Consider the following 12,500-nt stretch of genomic DNA (forward strand, 5'->3'; position numbering starts at 1 on the left):
TGTGTTTACATATGTAAAATTAATCTATTAAAGTTGGATCATATTTTCAAACGCAGAAACTTGAAAATCCTGGAAGAAGGAAGGAAAAAAAAGATAAAGAAAAAAAAAATCCTTACTAAACTTGGGTGCATATAAACAACAATACATCATAACCGGCGAGACGGAAATAGTTCAAAAGGGGAATCATATTTTAGTCCCTTTTGTCAGCGCTGTCGTAGGGTTGTCATAAATATCTTTGCGAAAATGCTTTAAGAATTTCGCGAGCTTCCATCCATTTCATCCTGCAATTTAGGAAAAAAGATGGACGCTATTTAATAAAGTCGGCATTCTTAGCTAACGCTTGGAATTAAATTAAAATGAACTTTTTTTTTTTTGTTTTTTTTTTTGTGCGTATTTATTCTTATAAACAAATGCAATGAGGAAAACGTGGGTAGATTCTGATATTATGTGACACCATGAAAAATTCATTTTCATTTTAATAAGAATCACAACTTGTGAAATAGGATTAAAAAAGAAGTATAATTCAACATCATACTTTTCTCTTTTACAATCCCACACAGCCCCGCTTATATATATATATATATATATATATATATTATATATATATATATATATATATATATATATATATATATATATATATATATATATATATATATATATATATATATATATATATATATATATATATATATATATATATATATATATATATATATATATAATATATATATATATATATATATATATATATATAATATATACCTATTATATATATATATATATATATATATATATATAATATATATATATATATATATATAATATATATATATATATATATTATATTATTATATATATATATATATATATTATATATATATATATATATATAATATATATTATATATATATATATATATATATATATATATTAGTTTTTTTAAAATGGGTACAGCATGAATGAAATTAGGATGAAATGGTACACAGAAAATATTCTTACTCTTTGTTAATACTGGTTGGATTGTATTCCGTCGTTTTTGCTTTATTTTTACAAAGTTCCCAAAAATATGGAGGGTAACATAATGAATCTCCTGTTTTATCAATATTTTTAAACTCATCTTCTAAAAATTCAGGACTACAAATTCTAAGAGCTCTGAGATACTGAATGGAAAATGTTGAAATCTTAATTTGTTTAGCATGGTTAGAGTAAAACTTAATATATGACAAGTTATTCGTGGATTTCGTATCTACTTTGAAATTAAAATTGGTTTTATGTCTAAAAGCTAAGGCATCCAAAATTAATTGTTTACCATTCAGCTAACGAAAATATAAATGAAAGAGAATAGTTGTAAAACGTTCAGCTAAATACAACGAAATTAATCTAAAGATTAGGTCTATAATTACGTTCATCATCATTATGAGTATGACGACGAGAAGATTGAAAAAAAAGAAGATAAATACTACACCCTTGGAATAGAATGCCTTGGAAAAATCTTTACCCGACAGGATCTTTTTGCGTTATATGTTACAAGACAGAAGAAAAACCTTTATGAGCAGCCGGGCGCTAATTTACGAAATTATCTTGCTTGTTTTCCACACAAAATCTCGTTATCCAAAGTAAAGAAAACTTTGGGCTTTGGGGAGGGTGGAAATGTAGTAAAACCTGCTTCGCTGCCTGTGTGTCCTTTTGCTTCGGCTCGTCTTCTTATTAAGCAATTTTACGAAGTTTATGTTTCATGAATGATAATCATCAACAGATTTTGCTGTTATATTCACGTACCTAGTAGCTTCATCAACTAATATTTATATATATATATATATATATATATATATATATATATATATATATATATATATATATATATATATATATATATATATATATATATATATATATATATATATATATATATATATATATATATATATATATAATATATATATATATATATATAAATATATATGTAATTTAAAAGGTGCCAATAAAAACACCAGCATATATAGAGAGAAATACTATATTTCCAGAGACTGCTGTCCTGCTGTCCCCCTTAGATTTATGATAAGCCATCCACTCGCTAAAAAAAGTTAGACGTTGCAATAAGTAGAACCGACAAAGACGGCAAAATCGTACTCATGAACAAAGACTTCTACCTCGACAAAATCAACCAACTCCTTAGCGACACAAATACGTACGACAAACTGACGAAGAATCCCCTCCAAAACGTCCCCACAGAATTTTTTTCGGAAGGTAAGATTAATTGGCCAAGACAAAAAGAGCATTGAACTTTTAGAGAAATTTAAAGTATTTAATCCTAAACTACCCTACTTTTTATGGCCATCCCAAAACTCACAAAGACAACCTTCCATTCAGACCCATAGTTTCATGTGCTGGAGCTTTTTTTCATTACAAAATTTCTAAATAATTAGCTGGTTTCCTTTCCCCTTTTTTAGGCACTTTTTCTCCCAGTCACAATTAAACATTCGGAAGATTTTTGTTACAAATTTTAGAGAAGCATATATACCACTTCACAACATAAACTTTTAAGCCATGGCGTAGATTCCTGTTTCACAAAAGTACCATTTACAGGACGTTCTTCAGTTTTTGAGGGAAAAATTATCCCCTTATTCAGATAATTTCCCTTTGGCGGCTAGACAAAATAATAAAGTTAGTTGAATTTTGTGTATCTAATAACGTATTTCAAAAATCTTTTTGAGAATCATTCTATAAGCAAAAATTCGGGTATAGTATGGGTAGTCCTTTAAGTCCTGTTTTAGCCAATCTGTACATGGAATACTTTGAAACTACAGTAATAAATGCAATAAAACCTAAAAACATGCTGTGGATGAGATATGTAGATGATATTCTAAAATTTTGGGGATAATAAATGGCAGTTTTAATGAATTCTTTTCAAAATTAACGCATTAGTGCCCAGCATCAAATTTAAAGTGAATGGGAAACAGACAACAAAATTCCTTTTCTTGATGTTTTAATAATCAGAGACACAACAGAATACAAATTTACCATATAATGAAAACCAATGTTCTCACTTTCCTACATTCACTATTTCAGCGATCATGACATTCCTATCAAGATAGGTGTTAGTAGCAAACCTATTCTTAAGAGCCTTACCAATTTGTTCTCCAGATTTCCTGGAAAAAGAATTTGAACTAATTCGCAAGCAACTTTCGTCTTTAAGATATCCTGACATATAATGAGAAAGCACACGTAATTTTTCTACCGACCCCCTCAAGTAAAGACCAGAGAAACACCCAACAATAAAATAAAAATTCCACACCTGGACAGAATTTAAGACGGTGACCCAGACCCTCGGAAAATCTAACCCTTTTGCATTTACTTACCCAAATACTTTAGCTAAATCCCTGATTAGCATCCAACAAAAGACATCCCCCGAAGACACTGGCGTTTACGAAATCCCATGCCTGGACTGTGACCAATCTTAGATCAGGTTTACAGGAAAATCACTTCGCCAGAGATTAATACAGCACAAACGGTCGGTTAGGTATGGACAAAAGAACTCAGCTATTTTCAACCATATAAATGAACATAACCATAGTATAAACTGGAATTTGTCACGTATAATTTATAGCAGCAACTGCTGGTACAAGATTCAAATGATAGAATCGGCCTTGATAAAAGAGAGGCAGGTAATGAATATCTTAAAGGGAGCATATCATCGACCAAGTTTTCATTCAACCGACGTTTAAGAAAATTAATGGAAGATTATCAGCGGGAGTGACCTAAATTGGCTTACCTGTGGATGGACATCTTTTTCTGTAACTTTTCTCATTCATTTACCTTAAGAGGGAGACAGCAGTCTATGAAATATAGTATTTCTCTCTATATATTTTGGCGTTTTTATGGGCTCCTTTTATTTGATGGAATTCTGTTATAACAGAACATTTTTACCAGTCACACACACACACACATATATATATATATATATATATATATATATATATATATATATATATATATATATATATATATATATATATATATATATACACGTATATTGTTACAATCTTCAGTTTATTTTCAGCCTGGAGAGAGAGAGAGAGAGAGAGAGGAGAGAGAGAGAGAGAGTGAGAGAGAGAGAGAGAATCGTTGCTGCAATAAGATTTCAAGCCTGACTATCCAGAACGTTTGAAAGGGAAGATCCCTTAAGACAACCTCCCTTTTTGCATAGAGGGGCAAAGAGGTGGCCACTCCCCAATTTCTGACAGTTCAGTTTTCTTGTGGAATGCTTGAAACAATTTCTGTCTCTCCCGATATTTTAAGATACAGAGGTAAACGTACGGTTTTCTTGCAGAAACCTACACAAGTTATATATATATATATATATATATATATATATATATATATATATATATATATATATATATATATATATGTATATATGTATAAATATACATTGCTGATTATTCTAGTGAGGCCAAATCTTAAGGAATGTATTTGCACAACCATATCTTTTGTTCATGCACGTGGTTTTATTTATATGGGATTCAACCTTGTCTAATTATGTTTATTTTTACTGCTCCTTCTGGAAAGTTAAAGTACTTTAGTTTTTTATGCAATGTATTTATGTTCATAAATGTATATGTATCCATAAAATAATAATTGTTCATTTTATAATAGTAATGCTGATTCATAACATATATGGAGAAAGTTTTAATCATAAACACCTCTATTTCTCTTTTAAGCAGCCATCCTTGCTCAAGACTTCTGGATATTAGGTTATTTAAACCTAAAATTATTTATCGTTAAAGGTAATTATTTTTCATACACGAAAGCTAAAATATCTATTTTTAGAAGGTACGGAAATCCCTTCCGATTAGTCTCCTGTTCTATAAGCAAGAGAGTAATAAATTTATATTTTTGAAGCTGGTAGGACAAAGGAAAATGCCATCGAGGCAGAGTCCCGAAGAGATATCTGATACAGCTTCCGCTTTTACCTGTGTTTTTAGGAGAGCGAAAAATTGCAGTGCTTTATTTCAGTCCGCCTCTCAATATTTTTGCATCCCCATTTTAAAGTGCTACCTTCGAAATTCAATTCCCTGGGCAGTTCACGTCTGGTAAGTTGATGGCGAAATCTCATGCTGAACGAAATTGCCACTTTTTATTGCAAAAAACGTGTACGATTATAAAACAGTCTTGTCGTCCTCTGAATATTGTCATATTATTTAGATTATATTCCTGTGTCCAACATACAATTCGATTTAGGGTACAACTTACATGTTAGGAATATTCAGTGGAAATACGTTTCCTTTTTTTCTGAAGGAATTGTCTAGTATAACGATTAGTAGCCTTCCTTTCAAAATAACTATAGCTTTGATTTCTTGACAATTTTACACATACACCTTTTAGTATTTTCAAGAGGGTTCTTTATAAGTACATGTGGGAAATGAGCAGAATAGTAGGAACAGAAACATTTCAAATGATGGAACCATAATACAAATTCTAAACTAGACTCATTTATGTTTAGAAAACTTTTAGAATACAGATGATACGATAAGAACAACTGTAGTTGGAAACTTATAAGGGTAGTAACTATAAAGAAAAGTTTAAAGTTTACATATTGTGTAAACCGGATAACTATGAATTGAGTATGAGTAGTAGAAATGTAACAATAGGGCTGAAGTAGATAGACAGTGAGGGAGATATCTGTTTTATGAATGATTGAAGTAGAATCCTTGTGAAGGGGAAAACGGTATTAGAGTGGTTCAAGTACAAAGGTTAGGATGTCTGGGACTGTAATGAAAAGCTAGAGCTAAAAATCGTTGGGATAGTAGAGTACAAAGTGAAGATGGAGAAGATTTCAATATCGTGTTAAGTTTTGTCTTAGCTGAAACAAATACGTCATTTAATTTTCAACTGTGGTTTGTGCATGACGGAGGACATGTATGGGAAGTCGTAGTATTTGAAATATGTCACTATGAAAAAAGCGTTATTAGTGGATTTTTGAACTAAGTCTTAGAAATATTATTTTATTCACTTATTCTCTGCCGTTCCGTTATTCCTGTTATATTGGCGTCCCAACTTCTCTACTAGGGAAACGAAGGATAGGAATTTCATAACGGAAATGGAACTAAAATAATTATAGATAAAAACTAAGGAAATGGGACTAAAATAATAGTAAAATAATTGCAGAGAACATGAAACGTATAAGGTTAAACGATGAAATAAAGAAAAATTAATTGCCTGTTAAAAAAGGATAACTACACATCTGAAAAGGAAAAATATATGTCCAGGTGACACTAATTCTATAGCACACGTAAGAAAATGCTTCCTGGTCCCTTTGACACGAGTTTTGCAGTTAATCTTTTATTTGTTCTCTTTGATGCCTGACGTTTTACTGCCCTTTTTTCAGCGCGAGTTTTACGAGTGATGCAATTTGCCCTCGCAAAGCTGCAGCATTATTAAACGGTTTTTTTCTGTGCCGTATTTAAATGAAATAGCTGTTAATTTAGTCCCTACGAAGGTCAGAGAAAGTAGAGATTTAGAAAAAACAATAGATTTTCCACCGATTCAATGTACAAGTTCACAATATCCATGCATTTTTGAGCTTATGATTAAATCAAGATAACTCCGTATCGTTGGGATTCAAGGCTGCATTTAAGAAAAAATTTATAAATAAGCATGCAATGTCAATATGATGTTCAATTTGGGTAGTCTGCTTCGACAGGACGCAGTGAACATGTTAACGGCTGTTTTGAACAAAAAAATGGTTAATATTTCAGAGTTGTAATAAATGTTTGTCTTCTATGATTAATAACTGAAAGTGAAATTGATGCTTTTATGAAAGCACACGCTTGCATGTTTTTCCTTGTTTTAATCCTTTTTGCTTCTCTATTCATAACACATTTTACGCTATATACAGTATGCAAATGACATCAAAGAAAACAATTATATAGAGTAAACTGTCTTTGTATGATTGTTTTTTTTTTTTATTATTATACTTCCTGCTTTTAAAATTGTTCGGTACAGCTTTTCATTACAAAAACACATACACCAGCGCTAAGGGTATGTAGTCATGTCTGGGTGAAGAAGTATACAATTCTGTATGCAACGCAAGACACGTGGGAATACTACACATATTTTTTTTTTTTTTTTTTAGATTCTCGGTAGCTTCTTAAAATCCACTTACTATACTAGCTCCTAGTACTCAATTTGAAAGGGTAAACAGAAACTTAGAGAAACATATACATATACACACACTTCTATATATATATATATATATATATATATAGTATATATATATATATATATATATATATATATATATATATATGTGTGTGTGTGTGTGTGTGTGTGTGTGTGTGTGTGTGTGTGTGTGTGTGTGTGTGTAGATATGAATATGTCGATGACAGATTCTACAAAATAATTATACTATCATTTTGAATTTTCATTTTTAATGTCAATAGCCGAAGAGCATTTACGATAAGCATTTCTCTTGATTCCCAATGATTGTCTAATAACTATATTATTGGATAACATCGGCTTTATTCATTGCTGGAATTGGATATTTCAAAGGATTTGATATGGTCCTCCATTAGACGATGCAATGCAGTTGAATCATAAAATCACCGTTGTAGATCTTTGTTTCGTTCCGTAATTGATTTAAACTGAAATATAATTTACGGTCGTAAATTTTCGACTCTGATTTAGTCTCCCTGGTATAATTTTAACAGTAAATTATATTTCTATTTTGTTTTATTTATATACAAGTTATTTTCAGTTGCTCTATATGTTTGACGATTTATTTCTTTTAATTCTATCTGTTTTTCTCCTGTTTTCTGTGCTCCACATACTGTTATGCATATCTTATCATATGATATAAAATTTTCCAAAACGCTATTATGACTTAAAAAAAAACTCTAGAAACTGAAGTATTTTGATATCGTATCCTTTTATTTTTCTTTATTTTTTTCTTTAAATGCTTGGCTGGAAACATAATGATTGGCAGATAAATAGAGCAGTGTTTTCACCTGAATATTCTGAGGTGTAAGTACCTGTTTAGAAAATAGAAGTTGTGGTACTTAGAACAGCACTGGAAGTATAGATATAATGTTCTCGCAGAGTAACAATATACATTTAAATATTATCATCTAAAATGTTTTCGACCTTCATTTTTTTTGGTTTACGGAGTTGAGATAGCAGAGTAAGTTTAGTAACTTACTTTTATATTTTTGACAATTTTATTCGGGGCTTTTCGTTAAAGTTATCGCAGTATTTCGATACTATTTTGTTTCTGAACCATTACAGTAAACCATTTTGTTTCATAGGTACAAGTGATCATATATTCCATAAGTTAAAAAATCATATTAAAAATCGCTTTCTTCACTTAAATTTAAGTGTCATATAAGACATTCAATCTTTACATGGATCTATACAGACTATGAGGAACGTTTTGTGATCTTTCGAGCTCACTGATTTACTTATTCACTCATCATATTCAATCCAAGACTTTTCGCATCCCTTCCCATGTATAGTAATCTTTGTTATCAGTTTACATTCATTCTAAGCGAAGATATCAACCATTCTTTTATAATATGGAACATATTAATAATCTTTTATTTAACTAACGGCTCACCTACGGTGTATGCGTCTGCGTCGTCGAGATCTTACCAAAATATGAAGAAAATCCGAATTCATTTCGAAATGATTTTCCCCACCATGAATTGATATTCGTTTGAAAGAAAGACCTTTTTGGAATTGAAAATGGGATACTCCGTAGCTAAACTAATGTATTTGTAAAGGTAATGAAATTATCTCCAATCAAGGTCCTCCCCCAATATAAATAAATGTATATTAAATTTGTATAGGACAAAGACAAACGGGAGTAGCAAGATTCTGCCTTGGCGTCGTATTTCCGAAGAGATATCTGATGCAGCTTTCCCTCCAACAGCTTTTGAGGAAAGCGAAAAATTGCAGCGCTTTATTTCAGTCCACCTCTCGATATTTTTGCATCCTTATTTTAAAGTGTAACCTTCGAAACTCAATTTCCCTGCGCAGTGCGCCTTCTGGTAAGTTGATGGTGAAATCTATGTGGAAAGAAAATAAAAGCCCTTTTCCATTATAATAACTCCATATAAAAATACATATACCCCATATTCAACATTCGTCTTGACAACAGTATCATGAGAATGCTTATTACTTTTGATAAGAATAGAATTACAAAAGAATTTTAATAAAGTATAGTTATAAATACCCGGCTTCCTAAGAATATGACATATCTTAGGAAAAAAAAGACATTTATTCTGTATTTAAACATTCATCTTGGTATATATATATATGTATATCAATACATATTGTATTTTTTTTCTTTCTCTGTTTTTCGGCAAAACGGTCTAACATTGTTCATTGAATAGTACAATGGTTTTATTAAATTTCACATATATATATATGTATATATATATATATATAATATACTATATATATATATATATATATATAATATATATATTATAATATATATATATATTATATATATATATATATATATATATATAATATTTATATATAAATAATCGTTGGTGGTAAGTGGAATACAGAGCCATTACATCCTCCTGAAAGTTAGATGCTGTAGTAACGCCGTTATAACTTATTCATTTCGTGGCGATTATCACAATTCCAGAATCTGAGTGACATCCTAATGAATAGCTTCTCATATAGTTAAAACCTGCACCGAAGGAATAAATTCTAAATGACTCTCATCAAATTAATCAACAACATAACTTTCAACTCCGGGGAATTAGAGTCGTGGGGAAAGATCCAAAGTAGTGCAGCTTCATTATTATTCCTTATTTCATTTGAATTTTGAGAATACTATGGATAACGTAGCATGCAGTGAGTGACCTTTCAAGCTTTCAGGGTGCTTGTGTGTATTGCTTTGATGTCAGATGCGTGGGTTCTCTACCCTTCAAATGATCTTGAATCAGTTTTATGGAAGGGAATAGAGGGAATGCGAATTTAAATTGTACTTCGATAAGAAGATTTCAGGCGTTGACTCGACGGTGAATTTAAAAGGGGAAGACTCTAATGACAATTTCAGTGTTTGCACGAAAGGGATAAAGGAGGACCGGTTCCCCTCTGGTGATAGCTTAGTTTGTTTCTGAAAAGCGCGAACTGTTTTTGCCTTTTTTTCAAGTATGTTCGGATGCAAAGGTGTGGAATATTTTTCAATTTTTTATAATTTCTTTTTTGCTTTTGAAATATTATGCTTTCTATATAAGCATCCATTCGGTGTATTTTCTTCCAATATTTTCGGTCATGAAATGATTCATATAATTTGACTAGAATGCCCGATAAGTGATTCACCAGATCATGCAGGCATACAGTCAAACATATGTTAACTATAATATTGTTTTTAATATTATTAGAGGGTAATTCCTGATTAACGAACTTTCCCTAATAGCACAACAGTCCTATTTAGTCAGACAGATTTAACTTTATTTTTCATATTTACACGTAGTCATTGCAAATTAGGTGTAATTCATCTTAAAATATGATTTTGATATCACCATTACTGCCTTTCATGTATAAACTCAATTATTTTTTCATGGGGAAATGAAAAAGTACTGCTTTCAAAATTTGACCGATTTCCGACAAGAATATTTAGAGCATAAATATAAAAATCCTGTTTTAGTGTTATCTAATCTTTTGAAAATCTATCATTTACATATGCACATAAAAAGGGGGGACTCCTGTAGTTCGATAGATAGATTCGGCGAAATGATTCCACAGGCAGATGCAATTTTCATTTTTAATATCTGTAACCATAACTGATACGATGTTCATTACGCTTGATATCCGTTAATTACTAATACATATTAACCGATAATATTGGATTTTAGTTTACAGCCAGGATTGGACATTTCACGAGAGTTTAAATGTGGGTTTTCTGTTAAACGATTCAATGACCGTAATCATACTGCCTGCTGTGCTACAAGATTTTTTTTTTTTTTTTTTTTTTTTTTTTTTTACAACAGAAAAATTCTTGTCGCGATGCTTTGATTTAATGTTCCTAGCATGCTTTAGCGGGCGGTCAAGATAAAGCGTCCTTTCTATATGTGTGTGTCTGTTTTTTTTTCTTCTTTTTTTTAACTCTTGGTCGCTATCTTTCATGTGTTTACTTTATGCTTTTTGAATGACTGATTTTGAATGAAAATGTTATCTTATTTCCATTAACTATTTTTATTGTACGTTTCTAAGCGTACATTAAAGATATTTAATAGAAATATGATAACCTTTTCCTTTCTTCTCCTTTCTTATCTACGATTTCTGCATTCTAAATAGGTATATGAAAATCTATTTGAAATTATGCAAAATGAAATTTTTTAAAACCCGTAATAATGTATTTATTAAAAAATTAAAAATTGTTTTCTTATGTTAGATAAACTAAACTAATTGTATTAATAAAGTTCTTACGCAGGCAACTGGGAAAGCTGATATATTGGCGATAGAAGTTTGATATAATGAAAAGCTTCAGGAATATGAAGGAGGTTAATTATAATAAAAATATATTTAATATTTCTGATGGAACAGATTGAATATTCTGTAGTAAAAGATAGAAAGCAATGTCCCCGTCAATCTGTTTAAAACATCATGCACAGAATTAGGACACTTATTCTTTTAAAACTCTTTTTGTACACTCAGTTATCCCTGTCCAAGCCTCACGAAATGGAAATAAAATAACATATCTCTTTTAGAAGAAATATATTATTTCCTCCGTAGCGAATTAATATTTACGAGCAGGAAGACCAGCTATTCATAATGAAATGCTCGAAAGCTAAAGTTATTAATGGTTTTTGTACAGTGTACAGATGTTCCCTTCAATTGCTGCGTTTCCTTGTGAATAAATGTATGCATTTAATTTATATTTTTCTGACTGACCTGAAGGAAAATGGAAGTAAATAAAGTTGTCTGTGGAGGCATAGTTCAGAAGAGACATTTGATACAACTTTCGCTTTCAGCAGTGTTTTTAGGAAAGCTAAAAATGGCAATGATGTTTTATTTCAGCCCATCTTTCACACAGTTTTGTATTTCCATTTTAAAGTGCTACCTTCGAAATTCAATAACCTGCGCGGGACATGTCTGCTAAATCGGTCGTGGAATTTTGAATGGGAAGAAATTGCTATATTTCCATAGAATAACAAGAGATCATTATTAATAGAGACAATTTTTAGCGTATATGAAAGCATAATTCAGGTTATCATAATACCTTTATACTCACTTAATTTGATAACAGGTGGAAAGAAATGGTTGAGAATGTAAGTATTGAAACGTAGGTTCTATCAAATTGTCAATAGCGTCACTGTCGAATTCAGGCTATGGAATTATAATTAATATCAGCCATTTCCAACTTGGTAGCTTCGTAACACGAACATGTTTTTATATTCATAAATTTTTAAAAACAAATGTTTCCCAACATCGAATTCCATACTATGGTTGTGACAATAAGAGGCCTGATACTATAA

This window comes from Macrobrachium nipponense, chromosome 31 (genome assembly GCF_015104395.2).
Source record: "Macrobrachium nipponense isolate FS-2020 chromosome 31, ASM1510439v2, whole genome shotgun sequence".
NCBI lineage: Eukaryota > Metazoa > Arthropoda > Malacostraca > Decapoda > Palaemonidae > Macrobrachium > Macrobrachium nipponense.